The 18,790-nt window shown below is 39.5% G+C and overlaps 1 protein-coding gene across 16 annotated transcripts in view; it reads left to right on the forward strand.

The window, feature by feature from the left end:
• Positions 1-18,790, forward strand: part of AKAP7 (A-kinase anchoring protein 7) — a 154,310-nt gene that overhangs the window by 66,568 nt on the left and 68,952 nt on the right. The window contains exons 1-2 of one of the 16 annotated variants that reach the window (XM_023557356.2): positions 13,624-13,639; positions 15,919-16,045. The exons of 14 other annotated variants lie outside the window; for them this stretch is intronic. The gene's annotated coding sequence lies outside the window, so the exon portion shown is untranslated. Of the gene's footprint in view, positions 1-13,623; positions 13,640-15,918; positions 16,059-18,790 lie in introns of those variants that run through there. One more of the 16 variants, XM_023557303.2, reaches the window with a different exon arrangement.

Here is an 18,790-nt window from a genome sequence, read left to right on the forward strand (position 1 = left end):
TTCGTGAATCAGTTTGGGTGCTTGTTGAAACTGCAGATTTCCATCTTCTGCCCTCATGTCTGGACTGGGGCCCAGGACCTTGGCTTTTGGTGTTCAATAAGTGCCTTAGGTGATTTGGATCCAGATGACCTGCGGAGTAGTGTACCTGGAGACCCACTGGCTTAAATGGATCCAGCAGCTTCTCTCTGCAGCAGATTATTGGTTTGACTGTAAAAGTTAAAATCAGTATAAGAAGGTGACATGCGTAAAAATAGATTTCATTGCTTCATTATGAGTTGTGGTTTGAAATGTTTATTTTTAAAAAATAGATGGTCCCTCAGTCTCTTGCTTCTTAACGTTTTTAAGAAGTACTCCCTCTCACTGCATTTATTTCACACTCACACACTCAACACACACACACATGCAAACACATATATATGTATGAATACACACAAATACATGTATATAGTTTCTTTAAAACAGAAATAGAATCATACTGTATTATTTCAATATGTCCTAATTTAAACATTCTCCTCTGATGAATAATTAGGTTGATTTCTGTTTTTTGCTGCTACAAACAATGATGCTTGTTTATCCTTGTTTATTTTTATTTGGACAGATAGGCCAGTATTTCAAAGAACCCACTCCTCAAAGTGAAACTCCAAGGTCAAAGGGTGGTGTATATTATAACTTCTCAAAAATACTGTCAATTGCCTTTTAAAATAATGGTGCCAATTTATATTTCCAACTTCAGTGTGTAGGAGAAATGTTTGTTAGGGTAAATTTGTGGCAGAAGGACTGTCAAAGATTCTGAATGGTAGTTTATAAGTTGACATGGGCCTTTTACCTGTGAATTATGCAACTCACATCAAAAAAAACTTAAAATATTCATATCCTTTGTTGCTGAGGTTTTCTTAAGGAAATAATTCAAAAGAGGAAATTCCTTATGCATTAAAGATATTTACGGAAACATTACAATAGGGAAAAAGTAGAAGTAATTTCCATAACAGTAGGGGAATGTTTAAATCAGTTATGGTAAATCATATCATTGATCTAAGCAGCTATTAAAATAGATACATATAAGGGTTATATAACAGCATAAAAAAGGTAAATTAAATATAGAATGTATATTTAATTTTTGTTGTTTGTTGCTGTCCAGTCAGCTCTGACTCATGGCAACCTTATGTATAACAGAATGAAATGTTGCCTGGTCCTCTACCTGTCAGCCCATCTCATTGAGGTTTTCCCTCATTTTCACTGACAATCTACTCTACTAAACATGACGTCCTTTTCTAGTGATTGGTCTTTCCTGATTACATATCCAAAGTAAGCGAGCCAAAGATTCACCATCCTCGCTTCTAAGGAGCATTCTGGCTGTATTTTTTCTAAGACTGATTTGTTCGTTCTTGTGGCAGTCTATTGTATATTCAGTATTCTTAGCATACTATAATTACAGTTATATAAAAATAGTTTCCTTAGATTTTTCCCTGTACAACATCATAACGTGCATCACAGCATTTCAGAGGTAAAAAGTGGGTTCCCATAATTGTTCTTTTAGTCCATAATTTTTCTAGTAGATCAGTGACTAGAGTTGGCCTTAATGTCACCCACAATATAGTAAACCTGCCTTGACGTATTCAAGATTCCTATCCTGGTTCATTGGAGAATTGCTGGAGTTCTGAGAGAGGGTAGAGCCTTGGTAAGCTGTGCATAGAAGGAAGTGCTAATGAACAGTTAGATGTCCCATGAAAATTCAGGGATGAGGGAAAGCCTCTGAATTCAGAAAACTGAAAGTTCCCATTATCTTGGGGAGGGTTACTTTATTTCCTGGTGTAAATATATAGTGCAAAGTGAGAATGACTGAAAAGGAGCTAACTGATATCTCCCACTAAGATGCTTTGTTTTGATGTTTGGTGCTAGTTGGTATACTCCTTATATTTCTTTTTTTTTTTTTAACTTACTGTGCTTTAGGTGAAAGTTTACAGATCAAGTCAGTCTCTCATACAAAAAGTTATACACACCATGCTGTGTACTCCTACCTGCTCTCCTCTTAATGAGACAGTACATTCCTCCTCTCCAGCCTATATACCTGTGTCCATTCAACCAGCTCCTGTCCCCCTCCCTCTTCCTTCTCATCTTGCCACCAGACAGGAGTCACCCACATGGTCTTATGTGTCTACCTGAGCCATGAAGTTCACTCCTCACCAGCATCACTGTTTATCTAGTAGTCCAGGCCAATCCCTGTCTATAGAGTTGGTTTCGGGAATGGTTCCAATCCTGGGCTGTCAGAGCATCCGGGGACCATGACTGTCAGGGTCCCTCTGGTGTCAGTCAGACCATTAAACTTGGTCTTTTTATGAGAATTTGAAATCTGCATCCCACTGTTCTCCTGCTCCATCAGGGATTCTCTGTTGTGTTCCCTGTCAGGGCAGTGATCGGTGGTAGCTGGGCACTGTCTAGTTCTTCTTGTCTCAGGCTGATGGAGTCTCTTGGGCTCATATTTACCTTGTGTCTTTGGTGTTCTTCATTCTCCTTTGCTCCAGGTGGCTTGACACCCATTGATGCATCTTACATGGCTGCTTGCTGGGGTTCAAGACCCCAGACGCCTCTCACCAAAGTGGGATGTAGAATGTTTTACTTCTTATATTTGACTTGACCTGCTAGAAGATCTTCTGGAAATCATTTTGTATAGTGAGTAGGCACTAGTGCACTCCTGTGATACTGATGGTACAATTTTAGTTGTAAGTATGATAACTTATTGTCATATACAGGAGGCATAACGTGGTATTCTGTAGGCATACCTGAATTGATTTTCTTTTCACCTGCTAGTTATTGTCATTGTTTTATACAATAGATGTCTGAAAAGCCATAATCCATGCTGACTCAAAGATTTAGAGTTGGAATCATAATGGGTCAGTTCATGAAGGTAAAACATCTCATTGACATAGAAGATGCAAACAGATGGCTGGTACAGGGGATGAGTGTTCACCACTACTGGGATGGCCGTGAAAGTCTAATGTGAAGATCCCCTAATTGGGTATAGAAGTTCCAGGGCTTCTGGGTCCCTAAAAAAAAAAAAACCCAAACCCGTTGCAGTTGAGCGGATTCTGACTCATAGCAACCCTATAGGACAGAGTAGAACTGCCCCACAGAGTTTCCCAGGAGCAACTGGTGGATTCAAACTACTGACCTGTTTGTTACAGCGGTAGCTAGTAGAAGTATCTAAAAGCCCAGTGAGGTAACCAGAAGTACAGTAGATTGTGTTCAGAATTTTGAACTTCCACTGCCACGGCATAGTATTCTGGTTCCCCAGTGTGTGAACTGATTTGATGCTGAGGACAGATTCTGGGAAAGGGAAAGCTTTTCTTTGACAACTGTGTATTTTTCTAACATAGGAAGATAGTCACTGTGTCAGTTTTTTGTATTCCTAGTTTTACGAAATTCTAGTGGGTATACTGCATTAACCGAAAAAAAAACCCCAAAAAACCAAACAAACCAAACTTGTTGCCATTGAGTCGATTCTGACTCATGGCACAGTGATTGAGAGGTCAGCTGCTAACCAAAAGGTCAGCAGTTCGAATCCACCAGCCACTCCTTGGAAAGCCTATGAGGCAGTTCTGCTCTGTCCTATAGGGTCTCCATGAGCCAGAATTGACTCAGTGGCAATGGTTTTTTTTTTTATACTGTGTTAGAGAATATCAAAAGTTCAGCTGTTGTGAATTTTAGAGATATTTTAATTATCACTGTGCTTGCAGGGTTGTAAATTTTTTTGTCAAATGAATCCTCAAAAAACCTTACTAAATTACTGGATTCTGAAATAGTAATTGAAGGCATTTGTAGTTTCCATAAAATGTATTTGCGTGACATGGTTTTTCTGCTGTGTGTTTAGCACCATGCCTTATACAGTGTATCCTTTTGGATTTATTTTTGTCATTGAATGACCCTGTGTTTTTCTGATTTAAACATGGCAAAAAAAAAAATTGGTTGGAAGTATGTGCTAACACTTGGTGGCAGAAAAAGACCAGTTTCAAATCAAACAGGCATTTTAATACAGATCTAGGTTCCCCCAAAATACATGTGGTATTTTAAAGGTTAGATAGGTTGTTTCTGAGCACAGATTATTTTCTGAGCTGCTTAAATCTTTCCTGATTTGTGACTCTTTCAAATCACTAAGGTGGAAGTTAAACTAATGAAAAAAAAATTTTTTACTCTCCGGCATTTCTTTGCAACAGCTTCGTAAAGACAATGAGAGAACTTTAGAAATGGAAAAAAAAAAAATAGCCTTTAGAAGTGATTGGCTGCTACTTTGACTTAGACGGTTTGCTTTGAGTGTGGAAGTTAATATGGTGATTGGACCATATGATGATGATGTTCACGTGGAGGAGGGGACAAGAGAATGCAGGGCAATCATTAGTAGGAGTGGCAACGAGAGGTGGAAGAGATCTTGGGGATGAAGATTGTGTTCTGGTAATACCATTAAGGGGGTAATTGCAGTCTCTGGATTGTTTGATGATTGAATAGGACTGTGATTGTCATTAAAAATTGCTCCACTAGAATGACTGAATCCCAGCCTTCCTTTGCACCCTTCCCCAGCCAGGATCTCCTGCTGTGATCTTTTCTCACCCTGTACTATATTTACTCTGTGTATCTTCTGTCAAGTAGCACATTTTCTCAGGATTTTGTTGACTGGCCTAGTATAATTTGGGTGTCACTTTCTTGGATCTGAATGATAGTGGGCCATTATGAACCATTACTTAATTCAGGAACACAAGGATATTCCTTCTGTAAGGAATCTTGATAATAAACTTGAAAGAGTATGAATTTTCCTGTTTTGGCAATGTTGCTGATAGGGTGTTTGCTTGCTCTGTGCCCTCAAGTTAATTCTGACTCAGTGACCCTATAGGACAGAGTAGAACTGCCCCATGGGATTTCCTAGGTTGTAATCTTCATTTTTTTTGTTTTGTTTTAATCTTCATAGGAGCAGATTGCCAGTGTTTTTCTTCCTTGGTGAGTTTGAACTGCCAACATTTTGGTTAGCAGCTGAGCGCTTAACCATTGTGTGCCACCAGGGCTTCTCTCTTGCTTACTCTTAATGAAAAGAGAAGCTTGATCTAATTGACTCTTGGCATCCTGTGCTATTCTGAAATGCCTGGTTAACATTTTGGTCAAATACACTACCTTAGTTTCACATAGAGATTTTTTTTCTTTAACTCTCTGATTGACTTCCTAGTGTGGGTGGAAGAGAATGACAGAATGGAAAAAGGAACATGATGGCAATTTAGATCCAGATCTCTCTACCCCTCTTCCTGGAAACAGTGCAGAACTACAGGGACAATAGGAAAAATGTCACAAACAATAATGTCATGGATTGAGTTGTGTCCCCCAAAAATGTGTCAACTTTGCTAGACCATGATTTCCAGTATTGTGTGGTTGTCTACCGTTTTGTGATCTGTTGTGATTATCCTATGTGTTATAAATTCTAACCTCTATGATGTTAATGAGGCAGAATTAGAGGCAGTTATTTTAATGAGATGGGAGTCAATCTATAGGATTCGGTTATATTTTGAGTCAATCTCTTTTGGGATATAAAAGAGAGAAGCTAGTAGAGAGATGGGAAGTTTGTACCACCAAGAATGAAGAACCAGGAGTGGAGCGTGTCCTTTGGACCTGGGGTCCCTGCGCTGAGAAGCTCCTAGACCAGGGGAAGATTGATGACAAGGACCTTCCGCCAGAGCCGACAGAGAAAGAAAGCCTTCCCCTGGAGCTGGCACCCTGAATTCAAATGTCTAGCCTCCTAGACTGTGCAAGACTAAGTTCCTCTTTGTTAAAGGCACCTGCTTGTGGTATTTCTATTATAGCAGCAGTAGATAACTAAGACATATAGCTTTAGTGAAACTAGGATATAGAGAAAAAAACCAAACCAGTTGCACTCAAGTTGATTCCGACTCATGGTGACCTTATGTGTGTCAGAGTAGAACTGTGTTCCATAGATTTTCAGTGGCTGCTTTTTCAGGTGTAGATCACCAGGTATTTCTTTCGAGGGGGTCTCTGGATGGACTCAAACTGCCAATCTTTTGGTTAGCAGTGGAGTGCATTAACTGTTTGCACCATCCAGGGACTCAGAATATAAAGAAGTCCTGTAAAGTCCAAATTATCTGCCAGCGTAGCCAGAAACAACTGAGATCAGCAGGATTTGCGTGAGAAGCTACTTCTGGGTGGAAAGAATACAGATTGAAGAGCCGAACAATGGGTGATGGATCTCAGAATTCACTGGCAAATTTCCACTCCGAGGATGAGGGCCCCACCATACATAGTAAGACTGCACAGAAAGTGTGAATGGGGGCCCAGAGGAGGTGAATCTCAGGAAATAGCACCGTCAGCAAATGAGGAGAGTGCCTACAGTGACAGTGAAGGAGTTCAGGGCGGGTGGTAGAAGCCCTTCTGGTCTGGGAGACAGAGCAGGCACGGTTTAACAGGGGCCCATATTTTAGTCTATCACTGTAGCAAAAAAGGAGGAGGCCCTTGAGCAAAGAAGACTACATGGAAGATGACCCTGGCGCCTTCTCCACCCATCCCTGAAAGAGGGCACTTCAGATGCCCTTGTCGTCAGCACACCTTTATCCTTCCTAATAAAAGCCTGCCTTAAAAATATTTAAACATGAGAGAAATATTGGTATGGGAGAAAGCAGATTGTCTCAGTAACCCATTCCTGAATCCTCTAATGTCACTTGTCTTAATTACTCACTGTTTTTAGTTGTTTTCCAGTTACTTCTCAAATTACGAAGTGCATTTAGGTCTAAGATTACAGTATGGAATTCTTTTTGGAAATTTATCAATTAAAAATCAGTAAATAAATAAAAGACAACAGCAAACCTCTTTTTGCTTTAATGGCTTTTTAAAACTGACAAATGAAATCTGATGTGAGGTGAAATTGGAGTTTCTTCAGAGATAGTCTGCGTGCCATTAGTCGGCTGTCACCTGTTGTGCGTTAAGGAAATACTGCTCTTGATAATTCAGGCTTAAGTAATATTTTCACTTCAAACATCTGTATTCTGTGGGCACTTTTACCTGTATTCTGGTATTTGTAACCACAGAATACATTCTGATTTAAGTGTAATTTAAGAAACAGTTTTAGAACTGGTATTAGAAGATACAACAATAAAGTGTCCAAGTTAATTGAAATCACATGTGTTTGCCTTAACTATGTTAAAATATAAGTGTTGTGTCTATTTCAACTATTACTTCTAGTTATGGGAATTATTTTCCTCAACAAGTTATTTTTGGAAACCTTCGTCAACTGATAATTAATTTCATTTTCCTAGTCAAAGACAGAATGGAGCATTATATCCTATAAGAGACTCTGGCAAGCCCCCACAGCAGATTGATTATGGACTAAAGGAAAAATAGAACATATGGCCAAGGAAAGTGACCACATTATATTATAAAGTAGCGTCACTACAGAATTATTTATTTTCCATACACTAGCCAACTTCTGACTCAGTTGAATAGTCACATAAAAGCAAACCAGTTGAAATTATTTGGATGGCAGTAAGATTTCCTCTACCTCTGAAAAGGATGGCCAAGCTCACTGGCCAGCCAGTTCTTATTAATTATAATTAACTGCAAAATAAAAGAAGATAAAACTATATTTTTTTCTTTGAGCCTCACTTAGACTTGAGGCTCAGTTTCAATCCAGAACTGTAACCAGTTTACATTGGAATTATATACCCATTCCTAAATATGAGTTGGTTTATTTTGAGTGCTCATTAGGATCTTATTCTCTCAAGAAGAGATACCTTAAAAATGGAATAGCAAAGTAAAGGGAAACAAATCTTACTGACCCCTTTGTCAGGGCCAAACCTCACATTATCTGTAGTTGAAGACCTAACAAAACTGGCTCCTATCACCGTAGGAGCTAGCCACCCTTGGTTACAGTAACTCCAGGTTGGTTCCTAAAAAAGGTGTTCTGCCTCTAAAACCTACTTGATGGCAATGTTTTTAATTCTTGGCAGTTTGTGCCACCATTTTGGAGACCTGTCGTGAAGGCTTTCTAAATACAGTGTTATCTTTACACTGCCATCAGTCTAATGACCAGAGTATGAAAGTACTTCCTTCTTTTAGGTAATTGACACCTGCCATATCCCCACAGTTTAATTTGGTTATAATAATTTATTATATAACTTTATTTATAACAGAACATTTCTTTCGTGGTAATTTCAGTTAAGGTCCTCAGTATTATCGCAGTGTTGTTAATCAGCCATTATTACATGAGAGAATGTTCTACATGACCCTCTTTAGTGGCCTTACACCTTTGGCAACATCCCTTATCTATCCATACCCATTTCAGTTTTCATTACTTGGAGTCTACCTTGTGCTCACTGTCCTTGACCTACTCTGACAATCAGAGAATGGTGAGCAGAGTACTCTGCACTCTTGGACTTCCATCCCAAATATCTCTAGAACTTAACTCAGTGGAAATTAAATGGGAATGAGCTGGAAGGATACGAAAATCATATCAAACATATTTCTGACCAGGTTGTAATCTTCCATCACACATATCCCTACTGGCAGGTGTCTGAAATGTGCAAAGTGGGGCTGAAGTAGAAATGAGGGGCTAGTGTTAGGCTTGCCTATCTAGCTTTCCTGGGACCATGCCCACTGTGATAGCACATCCTGGTTATAAGCAAAAGGCTGATACACAGACTTTCATCCTAAGGAAGCAGTGCCTTGTTTCTTGTTCTCATTCTCTTAACTTTTTTCGTGTGTGTGTGTCTGGGGGTGGGGGGGAGGGGAAGGGAGAGGGTAAGGGGTCCGAACCCACTGCTTATTTTATTACTCTAGAAGTGCTTCTTGACATTTTGAAAAGATTTCTTAATTTCTAAAGTCTTTAAAGAGAAGGCTTGATGAAGATTACTGACTGGTCTAATATCTTTTTTACTTTTTGACACATTATGTAATCTAACATTTATAGATATATGCTGAATCTGAGTCCATTAGAAAAGCTGTGTAACACCTATAATTATATAATTCAAGAGTATACAAAGGGTATATCTCACACTATTAAATGCTTGATTAATTTTGAAAAGTGGAGAAAAGAAAGGTTTCCATTGCATGTTAGGTATAAAATTATTCTACATAGCAATGTGTGTCATATTAAAAAAGTAAATCTTTGTATACATTCTTGTTTTACTAAATAAAAGATGTATGTGCATACCTGGAGAGAAACATTCGTTTTGAAATTGGTTTAAGGGCCACACATGATTCTTGGATCATATGTTTAATGACTGTCCATACTCAACTACTGTATTTTCCCCTACCAAACCCCCTGTTATCTAATATGATATCCAGGGAACATTTTCAACCAGATAAAATGCAAAGGCTTTTTATCACTGAGCACCTGTCTTCCTTGTTCCATTTCCTAACCTATAGCACACTCAGTGAAATCGCTAGTGTCTTTTTTTCTTTCCCGCCTGTTCACTTGGTTCCTGGCACATTTGCTTGTTAGGGCGCCTTCCTCTGTTAGGTGGGGGCTTTTGTCCTAATTGTGCAGGGAATACTCCTCCTTGGACAGTTGGGAGAGGATGAATTAGTGAGGCAGTGAAGCAAGGTGATTTGTAGAGAATGGTGTGTGTATGTACGTGAGTGAGAGAGAGACAGACAGACACAGGGACATACAGAGGAGGGAGGGAACAAGGGAGCATGGAGTGTTGATGGGTGGGGAAGACAGGAAATCGACTAGTTCATATGAAAGTAGGGAAGAAGCAAATACTAGATGCCCAGGAGCAGGATGAGCTGTAAAAATGCTTTAGATCTTTCTTGTTAAAATTATGGTGCTACAATTAGTGATGTCTGCGGTGCGGAGTCCTGGTGGCTTCTGTGGTTAAGAGCCTGGCTGCTCACCAGAAAAGATTTGGCAGTTTGAATCCACCAGCCACTCCTTGGAAACCCTATAGGGCAGTTCTCCTCTGTCCTGAAGGGTCGCTATGGGTCAGAATTGACAACAATGCGTTTGGTTTTTTTTGGTTTATGGATGCATTAAGGAGCCCTGGTGGTGCAGTGGTTAAGCACTCAGCTGCTAACCTAAAAGTGAGTGGTTCTAACCTACCATTCACTCTGTGGGAGAAAGATATGGTAGTTTGCCTCTGCAAAGATTTACAGCCTTGGAAGCCCTATAGAGCAGTTCTACCCAGTCCAGTAGAATCACTGTGAGTTGGAATTAACTTCATGGCAGTGTTTTTTTTTTCAAACGGACTTATTCAGGATACTTTGGTGGTGTATAAAAAAAATATATAGCCCCTTCTAAACTAAGTATTTAAACCCTCATTTGGATTGCACTTGAGACTATAGTTAGGTCTGAAATTCTGTCTGTAGATAATCTAACTGCTTTCTCCTGTTTTGTTGTTGAGGCCCTGAATATGTTTTACTTATGGCTTGCTGGCATTATTTATTTAATATTGGGATGTATTGATTAGAAAAGAAAGCTATTGCATTATAGGAGGAAAACATATTAGACTAAGTGGTAAGTGTATAGACTGTATTTGGTGGGAAATTTTGAGGTGAGAGTTTATATTTTATCTTAATTTGTAGAGATAAAATGCTTATGTCAGTGAATTCAGGAGAACATGTACCAAAGAGCAAAACATTAGGAAAACAGATGTGATTGGGAGGAGGAGGAGGCTGTCATGTGTTCATATTTTCAGTGGCCACAAGACTGTGGTGAGCCAAGAACACAGTTGGAGTTTGACCAAGGGAAGTGGAGAGTCCAGCTGAGCTTGAGCTGTGTAGAAATCATTCTTGGATGCCTCAGTTATGGGGCCCCTTCTTTGTTTCATTATAATGAGAAAAGCAACATACAGAGATTCACAATAAACAGCTCTGTTGCAAAACAGCATATGCCCTCTCTTGGTCCTCTTGAGAGGGCTCGAGGAAGAATTGAGAAGACGAGGGAGAATTGAGAAGACGTTTGCGAAGTAGTCAGAGAATGAGTTTACGTGACGATAGACTAAATTCTAAATAAAGGTGCTATACTTTTCCAGTGCTTATTATACAGAACTCCCAAGTTTGAGAACTTCTTGAGTACCACAGACTTGTTATCTCTTCATTGAACAGGGTCATGGTCAATATAAATGAACTAAATGTTTGTGGACTGAAGTGTGTTTCTTCCTCTGTTGTATTGATGCCAGTGCTTCGTGGACCAGGAAGCAATACAGCATATTCTCTTTGTGACTAGCACCGTAAGGAGTTGTATCACCCTCCTTCTGTGGTTGCTTTCCTTGACACTTGATGCCACCAGGGAGCATCCAGCTCACCAGGAAGTATCAGAATAGGTAAAGGAGGTGTCAACAGTAGATTAAACACCTAGGCTCTAGCAGCTGTGTTTGTACTTACTGCTTATGGAAAAGTGCCCTATTGTAAATGGTAGCTAAAATGCTAGGGTAAAGACTTTCTATTTTTCTTTTCTCTGAAGCATCAAGTTTACTTAAGTCAGGAGTGCTGAAAGCAAGTTTATAAACAGAAAGATTGAGGAGATCATCTGTCTGAAAAGCCCTGTGGTGAACTGGAGTTCACCATAAAGTTACTTCAGCATAAAGTAAAATGCAGAACTGAGAAATGCTGTATATTCATATGAACAGCTGGTGTACAAAACTCGGACGATCTCTGCCTGGTATTTTACTTAATTATTAGAATATTAACCATGTAAGAAGAGTTGTTTTTACAGCCTGGACTATCTGGATTTTTTTTTCTGTGTATAAGTAGTGTCTGTGAATTTTTCCTCATCTTCCTCTATGAAATTTATTCACTATGGAGATTTAATTATCACTTGATTAGTTAATATTAATGCAGTATATTATAAGCAGATATTTTAGAATGCTAGGTTCCCAAAGTAATTTTCAAAATATGGTAGTATATATGATATTTTAAGAATTACTAATATTCTTAGAATTAAATAGCCTCAGTTATCCTGACTGAGAGGAGCTGAGGGGACACTGCAGCTGACAAGGAGGTAATCAAGTGTCTGTATCAAGAGGAAGCTGGAAATGACAGTAGTGCAAGTAATAACAAAAGGTTATTACTTTACAAAAGGGATGGGAAGGAGCATTAAAAACTTTAAAATAAGTCTTGCCCCATGTAAGCTTCATATCAGTATATACTGTAATTTTTTTTTTTTAAACTTTGAACCACCAATATGTACATTTTAATTAGGGGCAGTGATCACTAGCAATGATCTAATTTTGCTTTTGAGCCACGTTAAAGAAATATATCCTTTTTCCACTTAGGAAAATGAGTGTAAAAGATTACCACTTTAACCAGCTGACAACCCAAAATGAAAAGCTACATTGGTTTGGCTTTTGATTTATATTCTTAGATTTGGTTGCAAGTCATTTTCACAGGAAATGCGTATTTTTCTTTTTTATAGCTACTTGCATGACAGGAATAAACTGCTGGGAAACCCAGCAGAGCTCCAGGAATGCCATGCTTATATCAGTAGGACAGTTTCTTTGTCTGATATGCAGCCTGTTTATGGTTTGATCAAGGAAGTTGTCATTATTATTGTAAGAAATAATAATAAATTATCTTTTATCACAAAAAGTCTTAAACTTCTGAATAAAATTAGCATTCCATCATTTCTCTAGCCACAATAACTTTGTAATAGAAATTAAAAATTAATGTGTATTTTATCTTTCAGAACCTTACATGAATAATCTTCAAGTTCAGATTGTTAACCAGTGTGAATTTTTATCCTTCATGGCTCTGTACTTCCTGTATTGAAAATAAAATTGAATGGATAGTAATATGCCCTTAGCCCTCTTTGGTACATATGAAATTATGCACACCATTTAGCTAAATGTAAATGATACTGTGAGTGCTTCCTGAGTAGATAATTTTCATACTTATAGATTTAGGCATCAGATGATTCTAAAAATATTCATCAATGCTCTCAAGAGCATTTTTTTTTTTTCTGTAGTTGGCTATTTGGGTGCCAAGTTACAATCAAGAATGACGTTTCTCACAGTTTCACTGTACATTGTATCAAAGGTTATCAGGTAGCTTTGCACATCACTGATAATTCTCCCTAAACTGTGACTAAAACTAGGCCAAGGGGAAGTAAAACGTCAGTCATCGCTAATGATTAATCAAAACAGTCTTGGCAGCTTTTTCTGTTTGATGTTCCTTGCTAGTAATTTATTGTTTCAGAGTCTGATTTACTATTTAATTTTCTGTTTTCTCTTTCAATGTTACATTGTACAGTTGATACATCAGTTGTACTAGGTACAAGTATATGTGTGAAGACCTTAAAAATACACCCTGGCCCTGTTAGGTTCAGGGCAAAAATAATTATTAAATAAAGTACTATACTCTCACGAAGCATATTCAGAATTCTAGGGTTGTAACACCTCTAGCATGATTTTGTTGAATATACTCCACATGATGTTCCTCTATATTTGAAATAATCCCAATGCTCTTAGCCTTTGCAGGTTAAATTTTCTTGATTTTAACCATCTCTGTGATCTCCTTTGAGCTCACCTAAAATGTTACACCTCCACTGATCTTTATTTTAGAGTGCTTTGGAAGGCCTGTGAGGAAGGGAAACAGAAAGTAATTTTGGGGTCTAAATCCTGAAAAGAATGGCACCAGCCAGCCTTTTTAGCTTTAAAAGGTAACTTTGAAGGATGCTCTGTCTAGGACTATTTTGGCAACTCAAAGGATCCATTAGGAAAATAGGACCTTCTTAGCCTTACCCTAAAGATACCCAATTTTGATGTACTCATTTATTTTCTCAGAATGGTAGTCCTTTCTTTTATTATAAAAAGAATGTGTCACCTGCTGCAGCTGGATGATGAGACTAATTCTGATAGATTTTATTAGAAAAATATCCTCCAAACAAAAATTCTCCAGAGAACAAAAATCATACTAATGTTACAATATTAAAAAACAAAAAACTCATTGATGTCAAGAGGCTTCCAACTCATCGCAACCCTATAGGGCAGAGTAGAACTGCCCCATAGAGTTTCCAAGACTGTCATCCTTGTGGAAGCAGACCACCACATATTTTTCTCCCATGGAGTGGCTGGTGGGGTTGAACCACAGACCTTTCAGTTTGCAGCTGAGCTGTTAACCACTGCGCCACTAGGGCTCCTCTATCAGACAAAGCAGATTCTTATCTATTTCCAGATTCTTATTTATTGAACATGTTTTCTTTTTAAATAATTTTTGTTGTGCTTTAAGTGGAAGTTTACAAATCAAGTCAGCCTCTCACACAAAAACCCATATACACCTTGCTACACACTCCCAATTACTCTCCCCTTAATGAGACAGCCCGCTTTCTCCCCCTACTCTTCTTTTCATGTCCATTTCGCCAGCTTCTAACCCCTTCCATCCTCTCATCTCCCCTCCAGGCAGGAGATGCCAACATAGTCTCAAGTGTCCACCTGATCCAAGAAGCTCACTCCTCACCAGCATCCCTCTGTAACCTATTGTCCAGTCCAATCCATGCCTGAAGAGTTGGCTTTGGGAATGGTTCCAGTCTTGGGCTAACAAAAGGTCTGGGGGCCATGACCACCAGGGTCCTTCTATTCTCAGTCAGGCCATTAAGTCTGGTCTTATGAGAATTTGGGGTCTGCATTCCACTGCTTTCCTGCTCCCTCAGGGGTTCTCTGTTGTGTTCCCTATCAGGGCAGTCATCAGTTGTAGCCGAGCACCATCTAGTTCTGATCTCAGAATGATGTAGTTTCTGGTTCATGTGGCCCTTTCTGTCTCTTGGGCTCATAATCACCTTGTGTCCTTGGTGTTCTTTATTCTTTGATCCAGGTGGGTTGAGACCAATTTATGCATCTTAGATGGCTGTGAACATGTTTTCTTATTGGGGAGTATGATTTCATTGCCTCCTAAGGTCTAATGCCTCTTTGAACTACAATTCTATCTGTAAATTATGAGTTGAGGAATTATTCCATTTCACTCTCTTGTAAAAATTAACTCCCTAAGACTAAAGTTTTCAGTCATCTGTAATATTCTTGCAAAATACTCAGTGCTTACTTTGTGCTCAAAGTAATTAGCTTAGCAGTTTAGAGTTACTCTTATGAGTACTTTATTACTTTAAAATAACATTTTACAAAATTAAAATGAGTATTTCAGTGGCTAGCAAGTGCTGTGATTTGTATTTTGAAAACTGAGGGCGCTTCTTTGTCTGCTAAATTATCACTGCCCCTCTCTTATCTAAAGGGACACTTCTGTTTCGATCTGCAAATGAAAATGGACCACTAAGAATGGTCTGTTTACATTTACTCAGTTTATTATTTTTTATTCCTGCAGTCTTACCTCTACTGAAATTTACAGAAATTAAAGTTCACTAATTTTAATGATAATAATAATAATAATTATTGTGATAATAATGGCTATATATGTATTATGTTGTTGTTAGGTGCTGTTGAGTCAATTTCGACTCATAGTAATTCCATGTGACAGAGTCAAACTGCCCTGTAGGGTTTTCTAGGCTGTAATCTTTAAGGGGGCAGATCACCAGGTCTTTGTCTCATGGAGCCTCTGAATGGGTTAGAACCACCAACTATTAAGCTGAGTGCTCCATCGTTGCTTCTCAAGGGCTCCTTATATGTATAATAGCGTTTACTGTATTTCACGGATTTCTGCATGTTTTATCAGTTAACTCATACTTTGAGGTAGGCACTACTCTTAACCTCCTTTTACAGATGAAGAAACTGAAGTGAAGCCACATAGCTGAAGTGTCAGAGCCAGGATTTGAACCCAAGCATTCTGGCTGCTCTTCAGCATTATGCTCTCCTGCTTCCCTCAAGGCATCCTACTTACCAAATCAAAAGACATCTACTCCATTTTGGTCCTTGTTGAACTTTGAATAAATAGTGTGTGGTATCATCAACTACCCTCTTCTTGAAATTTTATCCTCCTTTGCATTTGTGACAGATATTTATTGAGTGCTGCTCTGTGCCAAGCACTGTTCTAGAAACTGCGGATTTTCTGTGAATAAAAAAACAGACAAAAATCCTGCCCCTCGCGGAGCTTACGTTATTGTGGGGAGAGACAATGAAAAGTAAGCATAATAAGTAAGTAAATAGTATGCTAGAATATGTATAGTAAGTTCGATGGAAAAATATATGTAAATATGTATGAAGAGAAAAGAGCAGAGAGGATTTGGAAGTACCTCTTGAGGCACTCTGAAAAGTCTTGGAAGAAATACAGCCAGAATGCTCCCTAGAAGCAAGGATGGTGAGACTTAGTCTCATGTACTTTGGACATGTTATCAGGAAGGACCAGTCCCTGGAGAAGGACATCATGCTTGGTAAGATAGCGAAATAGAGAAAGTCCCTCAACGAGATGGATTGACACAGTAGCTACAACAGTGGGCTCAAATACAGCAACAATTGTGAGGATGATGCAAGACTGGGCAGTGATTCTTTTTGTTGTACATAGGGTTATTATGAGTTGGAACCAACTTGGTGGCACCTAACAACAACAACTTGAGGCAAGAATACAAATTAAATGAGGTGATCAAGGTAGACCCTATTGAGAAGGTGATATTCGAGCAAGAACCTGAAGGAGATGGGGAATGAGCCATGAGGTTATCTGAGGGAAGGACATCCCAGGATGAGGGGACAAGTAGTATACAGGTTTTGAGGTGGGCATGTGCCTGGCATGTTCAAGGAATAACAAGGAGGCCAGGGAGGTTGGAGGGGGCTCAGGGAGAGAGTAGTAGGAGGTAAGGTGTTAGAAGTATGGGGGGTGGGCAGAAAGGACCTTGTAGGCCATTAAGAGGACTTTTCGCTCTTCTTTTGAGAGAAATGGGGATCCTTTGGAGAGTTTTGAGCAGAGGAGTGACCTGATCTGATTTATGTTTTTATGGGATCACTCTGGTGGTAGAGGAGGCAAGGGTGGGAGAATAGGAGGCCGTTGCCATAATCCAGGTGAAAGACAGAGACACTGGTGGCTTGGACAAAGATGGTAGCAACGGAGTGCCGAGAACTGGATATATATTTTGAAGGTAGAGTCAATACAATTTGCTTGTCGAAGGCTTTCAGCCTGAGCAACTAAAAGAGTATTAACTGAAATGGGAAAGATTGTGAGTGGAGCAGTTAGGATGGCCAGGAGCTCAGTTTGGACATTAAATAAAAAAAAAAAACAATCGTATTATGAATAAACTAATTATTAAGTTTAAATTTAATGTTGTATTTAGTTAAAATTGTAATATACACCTATTTACTCATCAGTCCTACCTTGCACAGGAAGTTAGTGTACTCTTTTAGACAGGAATGATTTTTTAGTGTTTCAGGCTTCCCATTTCATCTTGCCATCAGTAATGAGTCTTCCTTATTGACTCATGCAAGAGCGCAATGTCTAATTGCTTTTCTTTGTTAGCTTCTGTGACATCTGTTCTTTTCTCTCTATACATCGTTGTTCTGTCTTTATCCATGTGACTGTATTCTCCTGTGTCTCGTCTTCCACCTTGTTTATGATGCTCTTCATGTTTATATTCCTCTACGACTTTTCTTGGTAGGCAAAGTCATGTTGCTTTTGCTCCCGTGGTTGCCTGTCAGCGAGTCTGCTTTTTGCACCTTCTCCCTCCTAGTGCTGTAGTCAGTCCTGTTATCACTGCTTCTGAAATTTGAATTAAAGGCTACCTACCAATGTGTGATTCTAGAGTAGTCTTACTTTGTGGAGGAAATCTCTGTCATATCAGAAGAAATGCTGCTGAGCCATGGGAAAATGCCAACAGGAGTCGACGTTTAAAAGGATCTCAGGAGTTTCTTCCACAGTTACTAATAAAAGGTCTTTGGAGACAGGCAGAGTCATTTTTAATTGCTCCGAAACCAACTTTTTTTTTTTCTTTCTGATTTCACTATTCTGTTAGTTATTGCTGTTAAAAATGGTGTGACATCATTGTCAGACCTCATCTAACTTCACAAGGGGGAGGAGAGGGAGTCAAGATCAACATCAGCCAAAGCTGATTCCTTTGAGGTGAAGGTTAGACATACCTCCTCTCTCCAACGTTTTTGCCAGTTCTAACACCAGCCTTCCCTCCTATGGCACTTCCTACTTGTCTGCTGGGTTTGGTAATTTGTTGCAGCGGCCGCACAGAACTCACAGACCATACTCTCAGTTATGGGGTTTATTAGGGGAATAACAGGTTACAGGATACAGTTCTTCAAATCAGGACAGTTTCTTCTCTGGCCATGCCCACTGGCAGGCCTCTGCTGCCAGGCCCTGCTTGGGCCTGCCCTCTGACCCTCAGCCTGATCCCTTGCCCTCAGTCTGGCCCTCGCCCTCAGTCTGAGCCCTTGTGCTAGGCCTGGGCCCTCGTATTCAGGTTAGGCCCTGTACTTGGCCTGGGCCCTCATGCCCATCCTGGGACCTTGTACTCATCCTTAGCTCTCGCACTTGGCCTGGACTCTTGCTCTCAGCTTGGGGCAAGTGTTACAGAACTCTTTAGCCCTGCCAATAAGTGCCCAGAGGTACCCTACTCTGCCAGTAAGCCGTGACCTGAAGTCACTCAGCTCTCTTGCTCCGTGGTTTGGTACACCCACTTAAGCTGCCTTACTCCTTGGGCTGGGAAGCGCACTGCACATTTTCGTGTCAGTTTCCTGGTTCTGCTGCTGCCGCTTCTCATCATCTCACACCATCTCCATGGTCATTGTATAGTATAGAGGGGTAGGGAGACGTTCTTTCCCATGTTTTGGGAAACTACAGAGGTACCAAGGGCATCTCGCTGTAATTTTTCAACAGCCGGTTGTTCCTGCTGTGAAAGTACATGGAGAATAAGGATGACAGGTAGAGAAGATTT

The sequence above is a fragment of the Loxodonta africana genome, chromosome 1, assembly GCF_030014295.1.
Source record: "Loxodonta africana isolate mLoxAfr1 chromosome 1, mLoxAfr1.hap2, whole genome shotgun sequence".
Lineage (NCBI taxonomy): Eukaryota > Metazoa > Chordata > Mammalia > Proboscidea > Elephantidae > Loxodonta > Loxodonta africana.